Source organism: Ochlerotatus camptorhynchus, unplaced genomic scaffold (assembly GCF_037179485.1).
Source record: "Ochlerotatus camptorhynchus isolate MF236.1 unplaced genomic scaffold, CSIRO-AGI_Acam_v1.1 ptg000181l, whole genome shotgun sequence".
Classification (NCBI taxonomy): Eukaryota; Metazoa; Arthropoda; class Insecta; order Diptera; family Culicidae; genus Ochlerotatus; species Ochlerotatus camptorhynchus.
This window is the reverse complement of record NW_027040671.1, coordinates 399073-411301: the sequence shown is the minus strand read 5'-3', so window position 1 is coordinate 411301 and position 12229 is coordinate 399073.

The following is a 12229-nucleotide window of genomic DNA, read 5'->3' as shown; positions in this document are numbered from 1 at the left end:
GCCCATACATACAAATCATTCTCAACCGATGGAAGTAGACCCATCTGTTAGAAGCAGATTGACACTAAACAAAAAACTCGTCAACAACAACGAATTAGAAGAACCTCCAGAAGAAAATGATGCTGTTGCCTCAGAAGATGAAACAGAGTTAGCTATAAATTTTTGGCAAACGACGAGCAAAAAACCCGAAACATGAACTTTCTACCATACATCATTTGCAAAAATACAAAAACCAACACTGAAATCAAACTTTTGTTAGACACAGGGGCAAATAAGAATATTTTGCGGCCTGGAATAATTCCACGTCTCGAAAAAACACATAAAACAACCGTGAAAAACATTTCTGGTACACACACAATCGACAGTAAAGGTAAAATAAATTTACTTGGACATAACCTACCAGAACAAACATATTACGAAATTTACTTTCATAACTTTTTCGATGGGATTATTGGTTCCGAATACTTAGCTCAAACTAATGCAGTTATTGACTTTAATACTTGTACTGTACTGATCAATGGAACAAAGATAGATTTCGAAAAGTACTACCCTGCATCAAAATTGTTTCACCACACAGTTACTATTGATACGACGAAAGACGGAGACTGGTACGTTCCTATACCACAAAAACTAAATAACAAGATCATAATAAAACCAGGCCTATACAGTTCTCAAAATAAGAAATCAACTATCAATATTATGACCACTCAAAAAGAAATTACAAGCAAGCTACCGACAATCGGTCTACATGTTAACAATTTTGAAACAATATCTGCTGTACCAATAAATTCAAACGAAAAAATTGATCTACAAACAATAGACGAACTGATACGTACAGAACATCTTTCAAAATTGGAAAGGCAAGAACTACTCTCGACCATACTTAAACACCAGAATGTACTTTTGAAAAAAGACGAAAAACTGACCGCAACAATGGCCATCAAACACCAAATCACCACGAAAGACGACGAGCCCGTTTACACAAAATCTTATCGATATCCACACCACTTTAAAGGAGATGTGGAAAACCAAATTAAGGAAATGTTAGATAGCGGAATTATTCAACACTCTACCAGCCCATATTCCTCACCAATTTGGGTTGTTCCCAAAAAGGTCGACGCTTCTGGTAAGAGGAAAGTGAGAGTTGTCATTGACTACCGAAAGCTTAATGAAAAAACGGTAAATGACAAGTTTCCCATCCCTCAGATAGAGGAAATTTTAGATAGTCTAGGTAAATCTGAATACTTTACTACCTTAGACTTAAAATCCGGATTTCATCAAATCCAGATGGATCCGAAGCACCAACAAAAAACCGCTTTTTCAACTTCGCAAGGCCATTTCGAATTCACTAGAATGCCATTTGGTCTTAAGAATGCACCTGCTACCTTTCAACGTGCAATGAACTCAATTTTAGCTGATTATATTGGTTCAATTTGTTATGTATATCTAGATGATATAATTATCATCGGATATAATCTCAAAAATCATTTGGAAAACATCGGAAAAATTTTAAAGCGACTTTCAGAATTTAACCTCAAGATTCAACTGGACAAGTGCGAATTCTTGAAGAAGGAAACGGAATTCCTTGGTCACGTAATAACCCCTTCAGGTATTAAGCCAGACCCTAGTAAATTAAACAAAATACTAGACTGGAAGCTCCCTACTTCCCAGAAAGAAATCAAGCAATTTCTTGGGCTTACAGGTTATTACCGACGGTTTATTAAGGACTACGCCAAACTAGCGAAACCCTTAACTAAATATTTGAAGAAAGATACCACTGTTAATCCACATGACAACGAATATAAAACGGGATTCGAAAAACTTAAACTTATTCTAACATCAGATCAGATATTATCATACCCCAACTTTGAACTACCATTCATTCTCACAACCGATGCCAGTAATTTCGCACTGGGAGCGGTACTCTCCCAAATTCAAGACAATCAAGAAAGACCGATAGCCTTTGGAAGCAGAACCCTGAATAAAACAGAAGAAAATTACTCCACAACGGAGAAAGAAGCACTCGCAATCATCTGGGCAGTCGAAAAATATCGTCCGTACCTCTATGGCAACAAATTTACATTAATAACGGATCACAAACCCTTAACCTTTATCAAATCTGCAGTAAAGAACCAAAAAATCCTTAGGTGGCGACTCGAATTAGAAAGCTTCGACTACGATGTAAAATACAAAGAGGGCAAAGCGAACGTTGTCGCCGATGCTCTTAGTCGAAAAACAGAAAAGGAGTCGACCCCCGATATATACAACTCGGAAATCTCCATAACAGACTCTGAAAACAATGATGACTTTTCTCGACAAAACAACCCACCCTCAGAAATAGATCCAAACGACAATAACACAACAGATTTAGAGACAATTCATTCAGCAGACACTTCTGACGACCACTACATCCATTGCACAGAAAGACCTATCAATTATTTTCGAAATCAAATTATATTCAGGATTGCTCGCATAGAAACTGAAATTACAGAAACTCCTTTTCCAAACTATCACAGAGCCACAATTTGCATGAAACAGTTTAACGAAGACTCAATAGTTAGTGCCCTTAAAAGATTTCACAATAACAAACAATCTGCTATCATGGCTCCTGAGAGCATAATGGGAATAATACAGACAGTATACAAAACACATTTTGACAAAACTGGACATTTTGTATTGACACAGTGTATAGTCGAAGATGTTACCGACGAAAACAGACAAAATATGATAATTACAAAAGAGCATGAACGTGCCCATCGAGGAATTACGGAAAATGAGAATCAAATCAAAAGAAGTTATTTCTTCCCCGGTATGCATGCCAAAATAAAATCTATAAAGGGTGTCCACGATGAAATTGCCACACTATGAAATTGCTCTAACTTTTTAACCGTTGGGTAGAATTTAATGCAAATTTGGGTGGATTTAGTTCATAGTGCATTATTTACATCCTGCAAGTTTTAAAGTCCTGTGATCAAAACTCGCGGAAATGGAGTCGAAAGAACAGCTCGTGCGTGATAAAATCTTGCGCATTCATCACGAGAACAAGGATCTCTCGCATCGTTCCATCGCTAAAACGTTGGGAATCGCGAATTCCACGGTGTCGCGAGTGATTAAGCGGTTCGAGGAACGGTTGACCACCGATCGGAAGCCCAGAAGTGAAGGAAAAAGTATTCCGTACAACACCAAAAATCACAACCGCGTAGTTGGGGCCTTCAACCGAAATCCGAACGCCTCCGTTAGGGATGTGGCTAAGAAGCTGCACCTAAGTCGAAGTTTTGTCCAGAAGGCCAAAACTAAGGCTGGGCTTCGAACGTTCAAGGTACAAAAGGCCCCTAATCGCGACGAGAAGCAGAACAAGTCCGCCAAAACCCGTGCCAGGAAGTTGTACCTCAACATGCTGACGAAAGTTGAATGCTGCATCATGGACGACGAAACATATGTGAAGGCCGACTTCAAACAGATCCCCGGCAACCTGTTTTTCACGGCCAATGATAAGTTCAGCGTTCCGGAGCATGTCCGCACTCAAAAGATGTCCAAATTTGCGAAGAAATTCCTGGTTTGGCAAGCCATCTGCACGTGCGGGAAGCGGAGTGCACCTTTCGTGACCCAGGACACGATGAACGGACAGGTGTACATAAAAGAGTGCCTCCAGAAGCGGCTGCTTCCTCTCCTGAAGGCCCACAACGTCCCAACAATCTTCTGGCCGGATTGGGCCTCATGCCACTACTCCAAGGACGTGCTGAAGTGGTATGCGGACAATAAGGTCAATTTTGTGCCGAAAATGTTCAACCCTCCCAACACTCCGGAGCTCCGCCCCATCGAGAAGTACTGGGCGATTATGAAGCAGCACCTTCTTAAACGACCTAAGGTAGTGAAGACAGTCAACTGAAGAAAGTATGGGTTTACATGCAAAAAACGGTTGATTCACAGGTTGTGCAGAATCTTATGGCCGGGGTTAAGGCCAAGGTGCGAGCATTTGCGTATGGACTGTAAATAAAATACGAGTAAAATGGTAAAATGAAGTTTAATAGTTATTTCTCAATCCCTGAAAATTTGATGGCAATCGGATGAAAACTCGAATTTTGCGAATCAATTTTGTGTGTGGCAATTTCATCGTGGACACCCTTTAGTAAATACCTGCATACCTTGCAATACACATAAATACGATAGAAAACCATATAACATAAAGATTTCACCACGACCAACAACCGACCAACCAATGGAAAGAATACATATGGACATATTCGCAATAGACAGACAAAATTTTCTATCATTAGTCGACTCGTTCTCGAAACACGCACAACTAATTCCAATAGAGACGAAAAACCTCATTGACATAAAGAGTGCACTAACACAATATTTCGGAATATTTGGCTATCCACGAATAATAATCACAGATCACGAGACTACTTTCAGGTCAATCCAATTGAAGAATTTCCTGGATAGCGTAGGAACTGGCCTGCAATACGCATCATCCTCCGAGAGCAACGGTCAAGTAGAAAAAACACACTCGACAATCATCGAAACACTTAACGCAAATAAACATAAATTCCCAAATTCTAACATAAAAACCTTAATACAACTAACAGTTTCCCTTTACAATTCTAGTGTACACTCTTCAACAGGATTTACACCCAACGAAGTTATTTTCAACCAAAACAACACAATAAACCGAGACGAAATAGATGACAAAGCACGAGAAATCTTCAAAAAAGTCAAAACCAATTTGGATAAATCAAAAACCAAACAAGAACAACAAAACAGGTATAAGGAAGACCCCCCTAAACTGAAAGATCAACAAAAGGTATACATTAAATCTAATATAAGGAAAAAACTTGAACCTAGAGCTAAGGAAAATATCGCAAAAGAAGTCACTGAACGAACCTTCAGGAATAACAAAAACACCAAAAGACACAAAAACAAAATTAAGAGACTTAAAAGTAGCTAGATATGGAAATACCATCCATGATTATTTTTTTAATATTATTAACCTTTGCAAATTCACAACACCTAGAAATCAAAAATCTTTTTTCTGATCCTGTATTATTACTTAAACATAGAGAATGTCGAATCCAGATAGGAGTAACAAAAATTATACATCCTATTAATCTTATTAATTTAGAAACAAACGTACTTCTTTTTAATAGAATAGCTAGACAAATAAACAATGCGTTACCCATGAGTGAACTTTTATTACAGAAGAGTAGGGCATTAGTCAATAATTTTTACCAAATTAAACCTATGAGAAGCAGAAGATTGAAACGCTGGGACAAAGTAGGCAAAACATGGAAGTGGATAGCCGGAAGCCCCGACGCGGACGATTTAAGACTCATCAACAAAACACTGAACGTGTTAATCAGTGAAAACAACCAACAAGTTCAGGTGAATGACGTTATCAACATTAGGATCGAAGAAATGACCAAAACAATCAATACCTTAATCGAACAACAATCAATAACCAACAAAATTATCCTGGAAGAAATCGATGCACTTACATTGATTCTTTATATAGACACCATGAATGATATCCTTGAGGAAATTCAGGACACTGTCATAAGGGCAAAAATATCGTTAGCAAGCAGCAAACTACTTACTCTTAAAGAAATCTTGTTTATGGACTCATTACTACAAGATCAAGGACTCAGGTTGGAATTTCCAGAAGAAGCGCTCAATTACGCCACACCCAAGATTGTCACCAAACACGATTTACTATTATACATTCTAGAAGTTCCGCAAATAGAACAAAGATCTTCCGAAGTAATAGAAATTATTCCTTTGATAGTAGCTAACAGGATGATAACTAACGTTCCAAACTTCATTGTAAAGTCGACAGACCGAGTGTTTACAACAGCGAATCCAGAAAAATTTGTTCAGCGGTATTCCGATCTTAAACCACTGAATGATAATTGTACTTACTCAATAGTCATTGGCGTATTGAGCCACTGTAATGCACAGTACATAGCAGAAACGCGAGTGAATCTCGTATCAGAAAACAAACTACTAATCAATAATGCAGATGAAATCAAAATAACCTCAAACTGTGGACCAGACGACAGGAAACTATCAGGAAATATTCTCATCACTTTCTACAATTGTACCATCAAGATAGCCAACGAAACCTTTACAACCACAGAAGTAACCAGCCTTACAAATGAATTGCAAGGAGCCTTTCCAAGTCTCAAAATCCATTGGAATGTTGAAATGGAACACAACATCCCTTCATTAACCAATCATACCCTGACCAACAGGAAGCATATCGACAATATTGAATTAAAGCAATATTCACAGCAAACATGGATATTTAGTCTGATCGGAGGATTGTCAACAACCACGGTAACTATAATTGGAATAATGATATTTACTTGTCTTCGCAGGAAGAAAATAGTAGTAAAAATTCGAAGCCCTCGCCTGAGACAGAACACCAATAAGCCCAAGGAGAAACCATCCGAGGAAACCGAAACCAAGGTCGAGAACGACCTTTTTTCACCCCCGGGAGGAATTATGATATAAACCACTCGATCACCCACACTTGCATGCCGCATCCACCTAGCAACAACCACCAGGCATTTCCGAAGCACATGGAAGAACCACCGCGTCAGCACCTTAACGACGGACAACACGCCACGCAACGACACACCATCGGACGACGACCGGACTGCAGCATCAGCATGTTTATGTTTTAAATAGGACCAGTTCGATAATTTTCAGTTCAGTTAGTTTGCGATTTTCATTCAGTGACTTAAACCCGCGGTTTAGTCTTAGTGATTTGATGTAATTAATTAAGTTTAAGTGAATAAATAGTTTTTTTTATGTCCCACTCGGACCCACGACTATAATTATATATATATATATATATATATATATATACATATATATATATATTCTCACTCAGGTTGGAATTTCCACCTCTTGACCGATTTTTACGATTGACCCTTCAAATGAAAGATGTTTTAATGTAGTTTTAAGAAAAGTTATGAAACACTCAGAGATAAAGGGTGTCCACGATGAAATTGCCACACTATGAAATTGCTCTAACTTTTTAACCGTTGGGTAGAATTTAATGAAAATTTGGGTGGATTTAGTTCATAGTGCATTATTTACATCCTGCAAGTTTTAAAATCCTGTGATCAAAACTCGCGGAAATGGAGTCGAAAGAACAGCTCGTGCGTGATAAAATCTTGCGCATTCATCACGAGAACAAGGATCTCTCGCATCGTTCCATCGCTAAAACGTTGGGAATCGCGAATTCCACGGTGTCGCGAGTGATTAAGTGGTTCGAGGAACGGTTGACCACCGATCGGAAGCCCAGAAGTGAAGGAAAAAGTATTCCGTACAACACCAAAAATCACAACCGCGTAGTTGGGGCCTTCAACCGAAATCCGAACGCCTCCGTTAGGGATGTGGCTAAGAAGCTGCCCCTAAGCCGAAGTTTTGTCCAGAAGGCCAAAACTAAGGCTGGGCTTCGAACGTTCAAGGTACAAAAGGCCCCTAATCGCGACGAGAAGCAGAACAAGTCCGCCAAAACCCGTGCCAGGAAGTTGTACCTCAACATGCTGACGAAAGTTGAATGCTGCATCATGGACGACGAAACATATGTGAAGGCCGACTTCAAACAGATCCCCGGCAACCTGTTTTTCACGGCCAAGGATAAGTTCAGCGTTCCGGAGCATGTCCGCACTCAGAAGATGTCCAAATTTGCGAAGAAATTCCTGGTTTGGCAAGCCATCTGCACGTGCGGGAAGCGGAGTGCACCTTTCGTGACCCAGAACACGATGAACGGACAGGTGTACATAAAAGAGTGCCTCCAGAAGCTGCTTCCTCTCCTGAAGGCCCACAACGTCCCAACAATCTTCTGGCCGGATTTGGCCTCATGCCACTACTCCAAGGACGTGCTGAAGTGGTATGCGGACAATAAGGTCAATTTCGTGCCGAAAATGTTCAACCCTCCCAACACTCCGGAGCTCCGCCCCATCGAGAAGTACTGGGCGATTATGAAGCAGCACCTTCTTAAACGACCTAAGGTAGTGAAGACAGTCGAGGAACTGAAGAAAGTATGGGTTTACATGCAAAAAACGGTTGATTCACAGGTTGTGCATAATCTTATGGCCGGGGCTAAGGCCAAGGTGCGGGCATTTGCGTATGGACTGTAAATAAAATACGAGTAAAATGGTAAAATGAAGTTTAATAGTTATTTCTCAATCCCTGAAAATTTGCGCGGATTTTTCGAAACCATTTACAAACGTCTTATCAGAATGTATTCGGAGTTGTGACCGGAATATGGGCCCTGGGGACCACTGGATGGTTCACTGGAAGATCAGGAACATCCGTAAAAGTGGTCAATTCATGAAACTGATTCTAGAGCTCTGCGGATTTTTCGAAACCACTCATCTTAACGTCTTATCAGAATGTATTCGGAGTTGTTACCGCAATATGGGCCCTGGGGACCACGGGATTGTTCACCGGAAGATCTGGAACATCCGTAAAGCTGGTCAATTCATGAAACTGATCCTAGAGCTCCGCGGACTTTTCGAAACCACTAATAAACGTCTTGTCAGAATGAATTTGGAGTTGTGACCGGAATATGGGCCCTGGGGACCACGGGATCGTTCACCGGAAGATCTGAAAGATCCGCAAAAGTGGTCAATTCATGAAACTGATCCTAGAGTTCTGCGTATTTTTCGAAACCACTCATAAACGTCTTATTAGAATGAATTTGGAGTTGTGACCGGAATATCGTCCCTGGGGATCACGGGATGGTTCACCGAAAGATCCGGAACATCCGTTAATGTGGTCAATTCATGAAACTGATCCTGTAGATCCGCGGATTTTTCGAAACCACTCATAAACGTCTTATCAGAATGAATTCAGAGTTGTGACCGGAATAGCAATAGGCGATACTGTATAAATATCGATAGTATCGATACTTTTGAGTCGATATTTCGATATTTTGTATCGATACTACAAAGTCCCATATTTCTTTGTATCGATACTTTTATCCCGATATATCGATACTACTGAATATGTTTTTAATTGATTATCTAGATATAAATTTCAACTTAATTTAATTCCAAATATCTAACTGTCATTGCCATTGTCATAGTCATTGAGCGAAATAATGAAATTGTAAATCAAAGGCTTTCACAAATACTGTATGACAGCAGATGTATGGATACACACTGGAAACAATAAGAGTTATTTGGGCATGACCTTACATTTCCTCGACGACGAACAAAAAAACTATGAAATCCATCGCTCTTGCCCCTTGGAGGGTTCTCATACTATAGAACACTTGGTAAAGAAGTTCAAAGCTACATGCACGGAATGTATTAATGGAATGTATTTACTTTCGTCACTCTTTCGACAACGATTTTGATAGATTTAGGATGACACTCGACACAATTGGTTCTTCCACGACTCCTCTGACCCATGCCTTACGCCGCTTACCACAGATGACGTAAACTAAGTCCCCCTTCTTCAGCGGTGTCGATTCGCCGAACGTATTCCTTTATCCAGCGATCCAACAAGCTGTTCGCAAGCCCCACTGAACGTTGATATGCGTCACGAAGTGCCAGCGCAGGATTCGTGGGGGGCAGTACTTCCGGAGGTTCTTTTGCAGCTATTCCCCGAAGGAAGTGTTCGGAAGTAAGCCCTTCCTGACGTGAGCCTTGCGGAGCGTAGACTAGTGGGCGACTGTTAATCATGTCCCCGGTTTCAGCCACGGTGGTCAAGAGGATCTCATGTGTTAGTTTACACCCGTCGCCCAGGACCTCCATAACGTTTTTTAACTGTCCTTACTGTGCGCTCCCAAATGCCCCCGATATGGGGAGCCGCTGGTGGGTTGAAATGCCACTTCGACCGAGCATCTGTGAATGCACTTGCTGAACAAACTCTTTGCTCGTGGCTTTAAGGTTGGTTCCGTTGTCCGAGAAATATTCAGCGGCCGGACCCCAGCGAGTGATGAATCGTCGGATTGCCATAGCATGGGATTGGGCGGTGAGGTTGTGAGCCACTTCGAGATGGACTGCTCGTACAACCATGCAGGTAAATAGAACGATCCATCTTTATTTTCCATGCTACGCCCTACCGACACTTCTGCAGGTCAAAGATAGTCAATACCTACGAATGTGAAGGGTCGCTGGTAAGGGATCAACCGTTGTACCGGAAGGGATGCCATTCTGGGGAACGTTGGGCGATTCTTGTGTACCTTACATCAAATGCAGCTTAGTCCAACCTTCGCTACCAACTTCCATCGTCCTTCCATCCGTAGCCCCTTTTCACCATCTAAAAGTGGCTTATGCCTATAGAGCGGTTTGTCCTGCTCCAGGGGAATCGATCGCGATGGTTCCAACTCCTGATTTTTTTGAGAATCTTGATCTCATCTTTATAGGTACCATTCTGCGCAGAACTGAACGGAATATTTTCGGCTCGTCGGTACTCATCTTGTTTCAGCGGCACCCTAACCGAAGGAGCAGCTGAGATTATCAGGTTCCGTTGATTAACCGTCGGCTTGAGAGTTTCGATGGTCTCTCCACGTACCTTGCGTTGACAATTCGAGATAGACCGAAGCATGCAAGCCACCGATCACACAAGAATATTACAAAGGAAAATCGGCTTCAGGTTTGCTGTAAGCGCCACGTCGTGGAATAACTGCACGGCTCGTAGTTCGGATTTGGTGTTAGCAGGAGAAAACTGTTGTTGTGGCCAGTTGTATGGGGTTTCATAGAGAAAACTTGGTCCATGGAACCACTCGGGAGGCAGTCCGAAGTCGGTCCTCCATTTAGTTAGATAGTCCGCAACATTCATCCTCGAGGGTACCCATCGCCGTTCCGACAGCTTCGTCAGGTTAGTATCTATCCGATCCTGAAGCTGACGAACTGTTTGCAGCGTTTTTGGTCTGAACTTCCATGACAGGACGGTTCGAGAGTCCGTCCAGAAATGGGTTTGCTGGATTTGTAGCGAGTGATTTTTCTTGATAGTTTTTGTCATCCGTGCCCCCAGTACAGCTGCTTGTAGTTTTAGGCGGGGAATAGTGAGCTGCTTCACCTTTAAGCGCGCCATCACGAGTGAACACTTGGCCACTCCATCGACTACAATACGCAGGAAATCAGCGCAGCGTTTTCTCCGGCATCGGTAAATATGTGCAACTGCACCGGTCAAGACCGTACTGAGGACTTCCCTTTTAGTTGGTTTTCCGGGCTGGTCCAGCGAAACTTCTCTCCTCGACGGGACGGCGAATGAAAAAAACGTCTTGATGGGGGTTCCGGATAACACCTAGCACTCGTTCGTTTTCGGTGTTTTTATCAAAGAGGAAGTGCACTGATTTGGTTGATTTTTCTTCCCTCAGACCTCGAAGTACTAGCTACGAATTCGACGACCAGTTTCTGACCTCAAACCTTGCTTTAGCATTGACAAATCGCACCTCCTTTGTCCTACGTAATGCCTCCTCTTCGGTGTCCAGACTGTCAAAATAATCGTCTACATACGTCCGGTCGACAATCTCTTCAGCGGTACCAGGAAACGGTGCAGCGTCCTCCATGGCGTTATGGTTCTTGACAAATTACGCTGAGCACGGCGAATACGTGGCGCCAAAGGTGGCCACATCCATAACGTAAACCTCTGGAGGTTTCGTTGGGTCAAAGCGAAATAAGCTTCCTTTATGAGCAACTGGTGGTACATTTCACGTATGTCACCACCAAATGCTACCGGTCGTTCCCGGAATCTGCTGATAACCGCTTGAAGCGATATAAGGAGATCGGGCCCTGTCAGTAGGTTTGAGTTCAGGGAGACACCATCAACGGATGCCAGGCACACCTTGTTAGGTTTTTTTGGATTAAGTGCCACGCTCAGCGGAAGGTACTACACTTTCAAAAGGTCCAGGTTGCGCAACTCTGCCTCCGTTGCCTTGTGTGCCTACCCTTTCAGCTGGTACGCTTCTATCTGGTCATGAACAGCTGTTTGAAGCTGCTGGTCCTTAGAGAGTCTTCGTTCTAGTGCCATCATCCGCTTCAGGGTTATTGGGTTGCTATCAGGAAAGGTAACGTCATCGCTTTTCCAGATCAACCCCGTTTCGAAGCGGTCCCCTACACGTCTAGTCGTCTGTTCGAGGATGCTTCGGGTTCACACGATTGCTTCCATTTCTGGGAGCACTTCTGTTTGCGTACTTGTCTCCTCCATAATGTACTGCGTTCTCAGCAAGTCGTGCAGCTCTTGATTGCTAGTAGGCTGCATG